Here is a 10,809-nt window from a genome sequence, read left to right on the forward strand (position 1 = left end):
GTGCTCTGATCAGCTGCTGGGCTGTCAGAAGAGGGGGAGAAAAAGAGATCTCCGTCCTCCGTGTTTTATTATGTAGAGTCGTTATTCATTTGTTTTAAAGCTCAATAAATAACAAAGAAGACCTTTGACCGGCACTTTTCAAATTTTGTCCGGAAGATTTAAACTTTAACGGACATCTTGACCGGCGAAAGAAACTGAAACTGAAACTCTGCCGCACGGTCCCCTCGTTCCTTGGAAGAGGCGGAGAGGTGGGTGTTTGTCATCTGCTGGTGGACTAACCGGAGAGAATTACAGTGCTTGCCTCGACGGGGAGGGATTGCATTGAATTAAAGCAGCGGGAGCAAACGCTTGCCTCGGGGAGGGAGAAAGAAAGCCACAGCGGAGAATAAACAGAAGGGTAACCATGGTAACCAAGTCTTCTTCGCTGCTTTTGTGGCAGACTACAGCGCCACTTACAGGCCTGGCATATGTACTACAGCATCTCCAGCGCTTTCGAACGGCAATGGCCGTGGCTGTCTCCTCCTGATTGGTGGAGTTGGCCCAATAGCCGTAGCGCCACTGTCCTGACGTCAGGACAGTGTTCAAATTTGGATCAGTTTTTATCAGATCCGTTGCAGCCCCTTTTTTAGAGATTTGGGTATGGAGGAAAATAGACAGGGTTGTGTTTTCTGACACTTGGTGAGTTCCCTGGAACACCGGGGACACATATTCATGTATAAAAGACGTACAAAAGTGCATTTTGCATGATAGGTCCCCTTTAATTTTAGTAGCTAAGCTATATATTCTAATTTTGGGAACCAGGACTCTGTATTTGAAATGTTATTTCAGACTCTTAAATAAAATGAAAGAAAATGTATCACATTACTTCTATACACATATAGTTATAACATATTCAACATAGAATCAAAACAATCAATAATCAGTTATTGGCTCTCAACATGTGAAGAGAAAAGATGCACAAGTTCTTGTCCTACCACCGTTATGGGTAACTGTAATAGTTCTCTTCCTTTAGATAGGTCGATGGGTAGCTCGCCAGACTGAAATTCTCCACAGTACACCAGCAGAGATGAGGGCAGCGTTCCAGTCAAAGAATCCTGAAATCTCCTTCACATCAAACAAAAAGACCCGACCTGACAACAAGGCCAAGAGTCAAATGGATGCTTATACAATGGTCTGAATGCTAATTGTGACAGCACTTCTCTGTATCTTAATCAAATCAACAAAATACACTGAACATGTTCCTAAAATCCTTTTAAACAAACAATTCTAAATACAAAAATTATCAGTCAGCTTATTTAACACATCTGTCACACATGTTATTATTTTAACAAAGTGTACTCAACTAATTTTAGACCAACCTATAACCAGCCACAGTTAGCTCCACTTTGCTCATCTTCCACAACAAACTACAGACTAAGCTGTGGTCAATGACCCTTCAATGTGCCACAACTGTTGTGCACCGACAGAAATGCTAGAGAGATGCATGTTATTTACGTTTGCTTTCTCTCATTCCAGGCTTCCTGATTATTTTCACCTGTGTCTCCTGTGCTCATCAATGTCAGCCCCGCCCCTGATTGGTCCCACCTGTGTCTAGTTACCCTGTGCTTATATTCCCCTGTCTCCCAAGTGTTCTTTGTCAGTTCGTATTGTCTCTTGCTATGGTCAGGTCTATGCTCTTTGTACTCTTGTAAAGTTTGATTCCTCACTACGTGAGCGCTTTCATTTTGTTCCTCTATTTTTGTCATCTCGGTTAGAGATTTGATAGTTACCTTTTTTTGTTGTTCATTGCTGTATTTTGGAAAATAAAGTATCTTACTAATACTTTACCTCTGTCTCCCGTGTCGTGCAATTGGGTCCTACATCCTAAGTGTCTGAGTTCGTAACAGAACGAACTGACCATTATGGACCCAGCCGACCCAAGAACGCTTCACGCAGCGCTGTCAGCACAGGGCGTGAAGATCTTTCATCACGAGGAACAGCTGGGCCTAGTCAACCAGGAAATGCAAGAACTAAGAGGACGCCAGGCCGGGATTCAGGAAGCATTATCCACACAGATGCAACAACTGGCTGTCCAAATGAATCATTTTTTCACTCACCAACAGACTGCTCCTCCGGTGACGTCATCCACAACTGAGAGGTTGCCTGTCAATGCTCCAGCTGATTTCCCAAGTCAGGCTGTTTCTTCCCCTTTACGGCTGGCTCTTCCGGAGAGATTTTCCGGAGATTCTTCTAATTGCAGAGCCTTTTTGGTACAGTGCGATCTGCATTTTCAACACAACCCAGGAGCCTTTTCATCGGACCATGGTAAAGTGGCGTTTATTGTGTCTCATTTAACGGGAAGAGCTGCAGCCTGGGCTACTGCAGAATGGTCAAGAGAAACTGAACTATGTTACTCATTGACCGATTTCATAGAGACTATGAGTCGTATTTTTGACCACTCATCGCCTGCTACAGAGGCCAGCAGAAAACTTTTTCATATACGCCAGCTCAACCGCCAGGTGGTTGATTACGCCATCGAGTTTCGCACAGCAGCAGCGGACAGCGGATGGAATGTTCCGGCTCTTCGTGACGCCTTCATGACGGGACTTTCGGAACCGATAAAAGACCAGCTGGCTCCACTGGAGACACCCCGGGATCTGGAATCTCTCATCGCCGTGGCCATCCGGATCGATAACCGTCTTCGGGAAAGAGAGAGGGAGCGTCGACGCAACCGAGACGTTATTCCCAGCTCCCAGAATGCATCTTGGTGGGTCGCGCCGCCAGCCGAGGATGTCCAGCCCATGTTACCACACCGTCAGAGGATTACACTTCCCAATGACTCCGGGGAACCCATGCAGCTGGGAAGAACCAGGCTTTCTCTGGAGGAGAGGCAGCGCCGTCTACGGGAGGGTTGTTGTTTCTACTGCGGCCAGTCGGATCATCAACTCGCTTCATGCCCGGGAAAAGATCGTGCTCACCAGTCAAAAGGAGGGCGCTGGTGAGCAAGTTTCCCGCAGACTTTCCTCCTCGACCTGTTACGCAGGTAAACATTTGTATTAACAATCAAACCATTGACCAGGGTGTGTTAATAGACTCAGGGGCTGACGAAAGTCTTATGGACTGGGGCGTAGTAAATCAGCTAGAAATAAAGACTGTTCCGCTATCTCATCCTATTAATGCCAGTGCCTTAGACGGCCGCTTGTTGTTCACAGTCACCCATTGCACTGAGCCCATTCAGATTACTGTGAATAAGGACCATACCGAGAGCATGCAATTCCATATTTTTGAGTCGGCTCAGCACCCGATTATTTTGGGGTTTCCATGGCTAAAGATCCACAATCCTCACATTGACTGGCGTTCAGGGAAAATTAAGGAATGGGGAGAGGATTGTATGGGCAGGTGTAAACTTTCACAACCTGTTAATGCACCAACAGACTCTCGTAAAATCATTATAGATCACCCCGACTATCCTGATCTACAGAAGGTACCTTCCTGTTACCATGATTTAAAGGAAGCCTTTAACAAATCCAAAGCCATGTCGCTACCTCCTCACCGAGATTTTGACTGTCCCATTGATCTCTTACCGGGAGCCCCCATTCCCAAGGGGAAACTTTATTCGATTTCGAGACCTGAGAGAGCAGCAATGGACGAATACATTTCCTCTTCACTCAAATCAGGAATTATCCGTCCTTCATCTTCTCCAGCCGGAGCGGGATTTTTCTTTGTGGGAAAGAAAGACGGGTCTCTGAGACCTTGCATAGACTACAGTCCACTAAATGACATTACGGTGAAGAACCGCTATCCTCTGCCACTCATGACATCTGCCTTTGAACTACTTCAAACTGCCAAAATATTCACCAAGTTAGATTTAAGAAATGCATATCACTTGGTTAGAATAAGAAAAGGGGATGAGTGGAAGACAGGATTCAACACTCAGAGTGGTCACTATGAGTATCTAGTAATGCCCTTTGGACTATGCAATGCACCGGCTGTGTTTCAAGCTCTTGTGAATGAGGTTTTACGGGAATTTTTGAATATTTCAGTGTTTGTGTATCTGGATGATATTCTGATTTTCTCCCCAGACACTAAGTCTCATGTTAACCATGTCCGTCAGGTTTTGCAGAAACTGCTAGAGAATCAGTTATATGTCAAGGCAGAGAAGTGTGAGTTCCACACAAAAGAGGTATCCTTCTTAGGATACATAATCTCACCTAATCATATGCAAATGGATCCGGCTAAAATCAGTGCAGTATCCCAGTGGCCTACACCAGACTCCAGGAAGAAGGTCCAACAGTTTCTAGGGTTTGCTAACTTCTATAGGAAGTTTATTAGGAATTTCAGTTCTGTTGCTGCCCCTCTACATGTTCTGACTTCTCCTAAGGTTCCTTTCAAGTGGACTCCCCAGGCGGACTTCGCTTTCCAACGTCTCAGAGAGAGATTCACATCAGCCCCCATACTCACCATTCCAGATCCCCAGCGCCAGTTTATGGTCGAGGTTGATGCTTCCAATGAGGGAATTGGAGGAGTACTGTCTCAACGTTCTGCAGAAGACAACAAGATGCATCCATGTGCTTACCTGTCGCGGAAACTGACAACGGCAGAGCGGAATTACGACGTGGGGAACAAGGAACTGTTAGCTGTAAAAGCTGCCCTCGAGGAATGGAGACACTGGTTAGAGGGTGCAGAGCAGCCGTTTTTAGTCTGGACAGATCACAAGAATCTGGAATATATAAGAAAGGCTAAGCGTCTCAACTCCCGTCAGGCCAGGTGGACACTATTCTTTAGTAGGTTCAATTTCACCCTCTCTTTTCGTCCCGGGTCTCAGAATCAAAAACCCGATGCTTTGTCTCGTCTTTATGATCCGGAACCACTTGCGGTAGAGCCCAAGACCATCCTTCCACTTAACCGTGTGATCGGAGCCTTTTCCTGGCAAGTGGAGTCGGACGTAAAAAAGGCGAATGTCAAGAATCCAGCACCTAGCGAGTGTCCCAACAATCTGCTGTTTGTTCCTGAGGCTCTTCACTCAAAGGTCATCCACTGGGCTCACTCATCTGTGCTTTCGTGCCATCCGGGGGGTAACAAGGACAATGTTCAGGATACAACAACGTTTCTGGTGGCCAGCCATGAAGAAAGATGTGGCAGAGTACGTAGCGGCTTGTCCGGTGTGTGCGTGTAATAAGACCTCATCACAAGTCAAGATGGGCTTGCTCCAGCCCCTGCCGATTCCCCAACGTCCTTGGTCACACATTTCAATGGATTTTGTGACAGGGATTTCCTTCATCCAGAGGCAAGACTATACGGTCCTAACAGTGGTGGATCGATTTTCAAAGATGGCTCACTTCATCCCATTGACCAAGCTTCCCTCTGCCAAAGTCACCGCAGAGGTCATGATGAATCACATATTCAGGATCCATGGATTCCCTGATGACATTGTTTCCGACAGGGGTCCACAATTCATTTCCGTTTTCTGGAAGGAGTTTTGTCGACTCATAGGTGCCACCGTCAGCTTGTCATCAGGATATCATCCTCAGTCAAATGGACAGTCGGAGCGTCTGAACCAGGAACTAGAGACTACGCTACGTTGTCTCGTCTCCCGGAACCAGACTACCTGGAGTGACCACCTCACATGGGTCGAGTTTGCCCACAATACTCTTCCTACGGCAGCCACAGGTCTCTCTCCATTCCATTGTGTCAATGGTTTCCAGCCTCCATTTTTCCCTAACAACGAGGAAGAGGTGAGGGTTCCATCGGCTCATGCCATGATCAGACGTTGTCGACGAGTTTGGGCTGGTGCTCGCCAGGCTCTTCTCCGAAGTTCAGCTCGGATGAAGGCTGTTGCAGACGTCCATCGCAGGGTCGCTCCCTCCTACAGACCAGGCCAAAATGTTTGGCTTTCCACTAAGGACTTACCACTCCATGTCGCCTCAAAGAAACTGGCTCCGAGATTTGTGGGTCCTTTCCCAGTGTCCAGAGTCATCAACCCGGTGTCTGTACGCTTGCAACTCCCCAGAACTATGAGAGTACATCCGACGTTTCACGTCAGTAAAATCAAGCCGGTGTGCGAGAGCACACTTGTTCCCGCCTCCAAGCCCCCTCCACCGCCCGAGTTCTTTGAAGGGGGTGAGGTTTACAAGGTCCGTAAGCTACTGGAGGTCCGTAATAGGGGGAGGGGGAAGCAATTCCTGGTAGACTGGAAGGGTTACGGTCCTGAGGCTAGAAGCTGGGTAGCTGCGTCATTTATCGTAGACAAGACGCTTATCCATGATTTTTACAATCAGCCTGGGCCATCAGGAGTTGGCCCTAGAGGGGGGGGGTACTGTTGTGCACCGACAGAAATGCTAGAGAGATGCATGTTATTTACGTTTGCTTTCTCTCATTCCAGGCTTCCTGATTATTTTCACCTGTGTCTCCTGTGCTCATCAATGTCAGCCCCGCCCCGGATTGGTCCCACCTGTGTCTAGTTACCCTGTGCTTATATTCCCCTGTCTCCCAAGTGTTCTTTGTCAGTTCGTATTGTCTCTTGCTATGGTCAGGTCTATGCTCTTTGTACTCTTGTAAAGTTTGATTCCTCACTACGTGAGCGCTTTCATTTTGTTCCTCTATTTTTGTCATCTCGGTTAGAGATTTGATAGTTACCTTTTTTTGTTGTTCATTGCTGTATTTTGGAAAATAAAGTATCTTACTAATACTTTACCTCGGTCTCCCGGGTCGTGCAATTGGGTCCTACATCCTAAGTGTCTGAGTTCGTAACAACAACAGGCGGCAAAGCAACGTGAAGACCACCGCCAAAACCACAGACAGTGGGTGTTTCTCAATCGCGAGTATGCTTGCTTGGTAGCACATGTCTGCCGAGCATCTTGCTTCAGAAGCGAGTCAAGAATACTTCCTGGCATTCGGAAAACGAAGAGTGGAACAGGCTAGCAAGTGTGCAGGTGTGCGTCATATGAGAGGCCCCGCCTTACATCTTCCGCCACAGATTTGGGGAAATTGGTCCGTGCGCAAAGCATTGTGGGGATTTTAAGACTGCGGAGTCTACACATGTGCAGCCTTCGAAATTTCTCGCTACGAAGTATGCCGGGCTCTGTAGATTTCCAAGTATGCTGGAGATTGGAACAGTCCTTCGGCGGCACTCGATGACGTAGTATGCTTGAAATAGTGGCTCTGAAGCAGCTTTACTCGCGATTGAGAAACACCCACTCGCTCCGTGCAGTGAGCTTCACCTCCGCTCCGCGCACATTAAAGCAACACTGATACACGCTAGGCTAACGCGTTAGCAACGGTTAGCCGCGGCTAATTTAGCATCGATAATTTCATTAAAATACATATTTAACATCCGTATTTTCTCATGCAACTCACCAAGGGTATCATATAAGAGGCAATGCTCTTTGGAAATCGTGGCAAAGTCGGTCAATCAATGTCTAAATTCTTCTAACTACAATCTCTTAACTCAAAATCCACACAGTGCTAATGCTACTGAGTCATTGTTCAAAGGAATAAACAGCGCATCTCACTTCCTGCTAGATGGGCAGACAAGGGGGCGGGTCTAAACTTTGATTTGCTTAGCAACCACTTTAGATGGACAGGGGATTTAACTAATCACACTCATTTAAATGTTTTCATGAGTTTCAAATCATTTATATTGTGTGTGTATGTAGTGCAACAGGGTTAACAGGGATGCAAACTTGTCACCTTTCGGCGAAATTCGCCGTTTTGAATCCCAAATAGGTCGTTTGTGTGATTCATGTAGATCTGCAATAAAAATATTTTTGGGGTATGGGGGGGGTCTGGGACCCGGAGTAATCTGCGGCCGCGAGCTGTTATGTGCCATCATGACACGCATGGTGTTCTTTTTTTATATATTATAATGCAGCGCGAGCTGTGTGCTCGAGTCTTCCTGCCTGTCGGCTCTGCTCATGGATGTATAATAAGGCTCTGCCGCTCCGGGATGAGGGTCTAGCTTCAGCAGCTACATTACCTACGGTGCGTTCGTTAATATTAACTGTGCGGTCCGGAGTCACTGTGGCACAGACTGGACCGCTGGTGAACAGCTGTTAGAACGGGCCGTTCAGGTGTTCAGAGCAGAGCTCCCTGTCGGAGCGGCAGAGCGTGATGTGCACTGAAAAGTGTTCCTGTCGCAATATTATCGTTGAGCTAGCTAACTAGCATTGTCACTATCTGCTAACGTTAGCTTTAGCCTTCGTTTTCAAATAGTTTTTTTCATAGGCTATAAACGGAGGTGGTATAAGTATAGATCTTGTACTAGAGTAAAAGTAGAAGTACTCAGATCTTGTACTAGAGTAAAAGTAGAAGTACTCAGATCTTGTACTAGAGTAAAAGTAGAAGTACTCAGGTCTTGTTCGTAAAAGTAGAAGCACTCAGATCTTGTACTTGATTAAAAGTAGAAGTACTCAGGTTTGAGTAAAAGTAGAAGTACCAGAGTGTAGGAACAATCCTGCAATCAAAATGTTCCTCAAATAAAAGTACAAAAGTATTATCATCAAAATATAGTTAAAGTAGCGACAGTAAAAGTACTCAGATCTTGTACTTGAGTAAAAGTAGAAGTAGTCAGGTCTTGTACTTGAGTAAAAGTAGAAGTACCAGAGTGTAGGAATACTCTGTTTCAGTAAAAGTCCTGCATTCAAAATGTTACTCAAGTGAAAGTATAAAAGTATTCTCGTCAAAATATAGTGAAAGTAGCGACAGTAAAAGTAGTCATTGTGCAGATTGGTCCATTTCAGAATAATATATATGATATGTTTTATAATGATTGATCATGAAAGTGTTCTCAAAGCTGGTAAAGGTGCAGCTAGTTTGAATGACTTTGTATACTGCAGGGTAGCTTGTGGATTTACTCCAGGTGGAACTAAAGTCTGATTTAACACTTGATTATATTTCACATCATTCATCCACATCTGTAAAGTAACTAAAGGTATTAAATACATGTAGTGGAGGAAAAGTACACCATGTACCTCTGAACTGTAGTGGAGTAGAAGTACACAGTAGCAACACATTGAAATACTTAAATAAAGTACAAGTATCTCAGAATTGTACCCAAGTATAGTACTTGAGTTTATGAACTTAGTTACTTTACACCAGTGGCTATACAGATAGAAAGACTAAGCCTTGCACAGAGGCATGACAATACATTTTCAAAATGCTCAACAGTGCTGCCAAAATTATAAACTGACTGCTACACAATTAAAATAAATGCTTTTATACATTTCTATTAGATGTGACTCTTTGGCATTTCTGTTATTATTAACTGCTTTAGTTGTTCTGACTGCTAAAATCCTGTTATTCCTCATTTTAAAGCCGATATTCCGTGGGGTCGGGGGGCTCGGATCCTTGTCACCTTTTTCATACCTGATGAGTTTGCATCCCTGCTTAAAATAAAGTTGACATGTTACTCAGTGTTATTTCTCAGTGTCTTAGTAACCGGGGGTTACACTAGGGTTGCAGTCGAATAGTCCAAAAATCAGCTCCTAAGTTCTAACCCTATCGTCTATCCCTTGACCTCTGAGTGAAAGGTCATGGGGTTAAGGGATAGTGGATAGGAGAATTCAAAAGGACTTAGGAGAAGAGACTGCGGTACTTTAGAGAATCGACTGCACTTTCACTATCCGACGTGTTTATGATGCGCCAGCGGAGGTCATCAATGTGCGCCTGCTGCTGTGGGGAAACTATGGAAACTACAGTTTTCTATACAGCGGACTACAACATGGATGTTTAATAAGAACGAGGGACTACTGTGAACTCATCTAGAGACTCTGCACCGTGCTCTGATGCTGTTATGCTTTATGAACGGGGACAACAGAGAAACATATTCTTCATGACCAAAGCTGGAATTTAAATAAAAAAGGAAAGTGAAACTTATGCTCGTCACCCTCTCCCTCCGGTCCACATTAATACAAATGATCCCAATACGTATGATTGTATGAAAAGATCTTAAAATCAATACAAATGTATTTATTATAAACGTTAGTCCTTAACATCTATCACTGTGTATATCACCATTCAAACATCTTTTAAAAGTTGAACAAACCCCACACAGCTCAGTAAAGACTGTGAAATGTTGACTTTATTTGATCATTTCAGTCAAAACTAACGTTCATATTTCTCTTTTTGATTATAATACTGATGATCGTTCAAAACAAAGCACTTTGGCAACTTACCACATACGTTTTAAAATGCTTAATAAGCACCGTAACTTTCATGATATAATTTCTCCGTCATAATTGGTTGTTTCCGTGAACGGCCGACTGTTGTGTGACGGCAAATGCCGCGGCTGCAAGGCATTGTGGGACAGCATTTTCTCCTCTCCTTTCGGTTAGGGAGGTCCAGTGGTTCCTAAGCTAAAGGAGGTTATAAAGGAAGTTTGAAACCTCCTTTCCTTTCATCTAGAGAATTCAAACGGCACTTATCATGGCTGCCACTGAGGGACTTCCGGGTCATTTCACTCCGTTAGGAAGGTTCCTAAGCTAAAGGGACTATTCGACTTCAGCCTAGGACTTAGTCTGGGCGTTGATGCTTGGGTAGCTTCAGGACTGGACTCTCATGTAAGGTTTGGAGCAGTTTAGACAATGTTTAGCTGACAAATGTAAATAGTAATAAATTGTAAAAAATGATGTGTTCTCTTTTGAAAGACAAACTTGTCGTTTGAACTACAAACTATTAATTTGCAATTTAGAGTTACATTCAAAATGGGGTTAATCCATCTGAATTATTTTTTATTTCCGACCAGCACTGCAGCAGTAACTAAATGCCGCTGAAACACATTAATAAACAATGAACCACGGCACTCTGGAGAAAAGTATAAGGTTGGAGAAGTCG

The sequence above is a fragment of the Trematomus bernacchii genome, unplaced genomic scaffold (genome assembly GCF_902827165.1).
Source record: "Trematomus bernacchii unplaced genomic scaffold, fTreBer1.1, whole genome shotgun sequence".
NCBI classification, from domain to species: domain Eukaryota; kingdom Metazoa; phylum Chordata; class Actinopteri; order Perciformes; family Nototheniidae; genus Trematomus; species Trematomus bernacchii.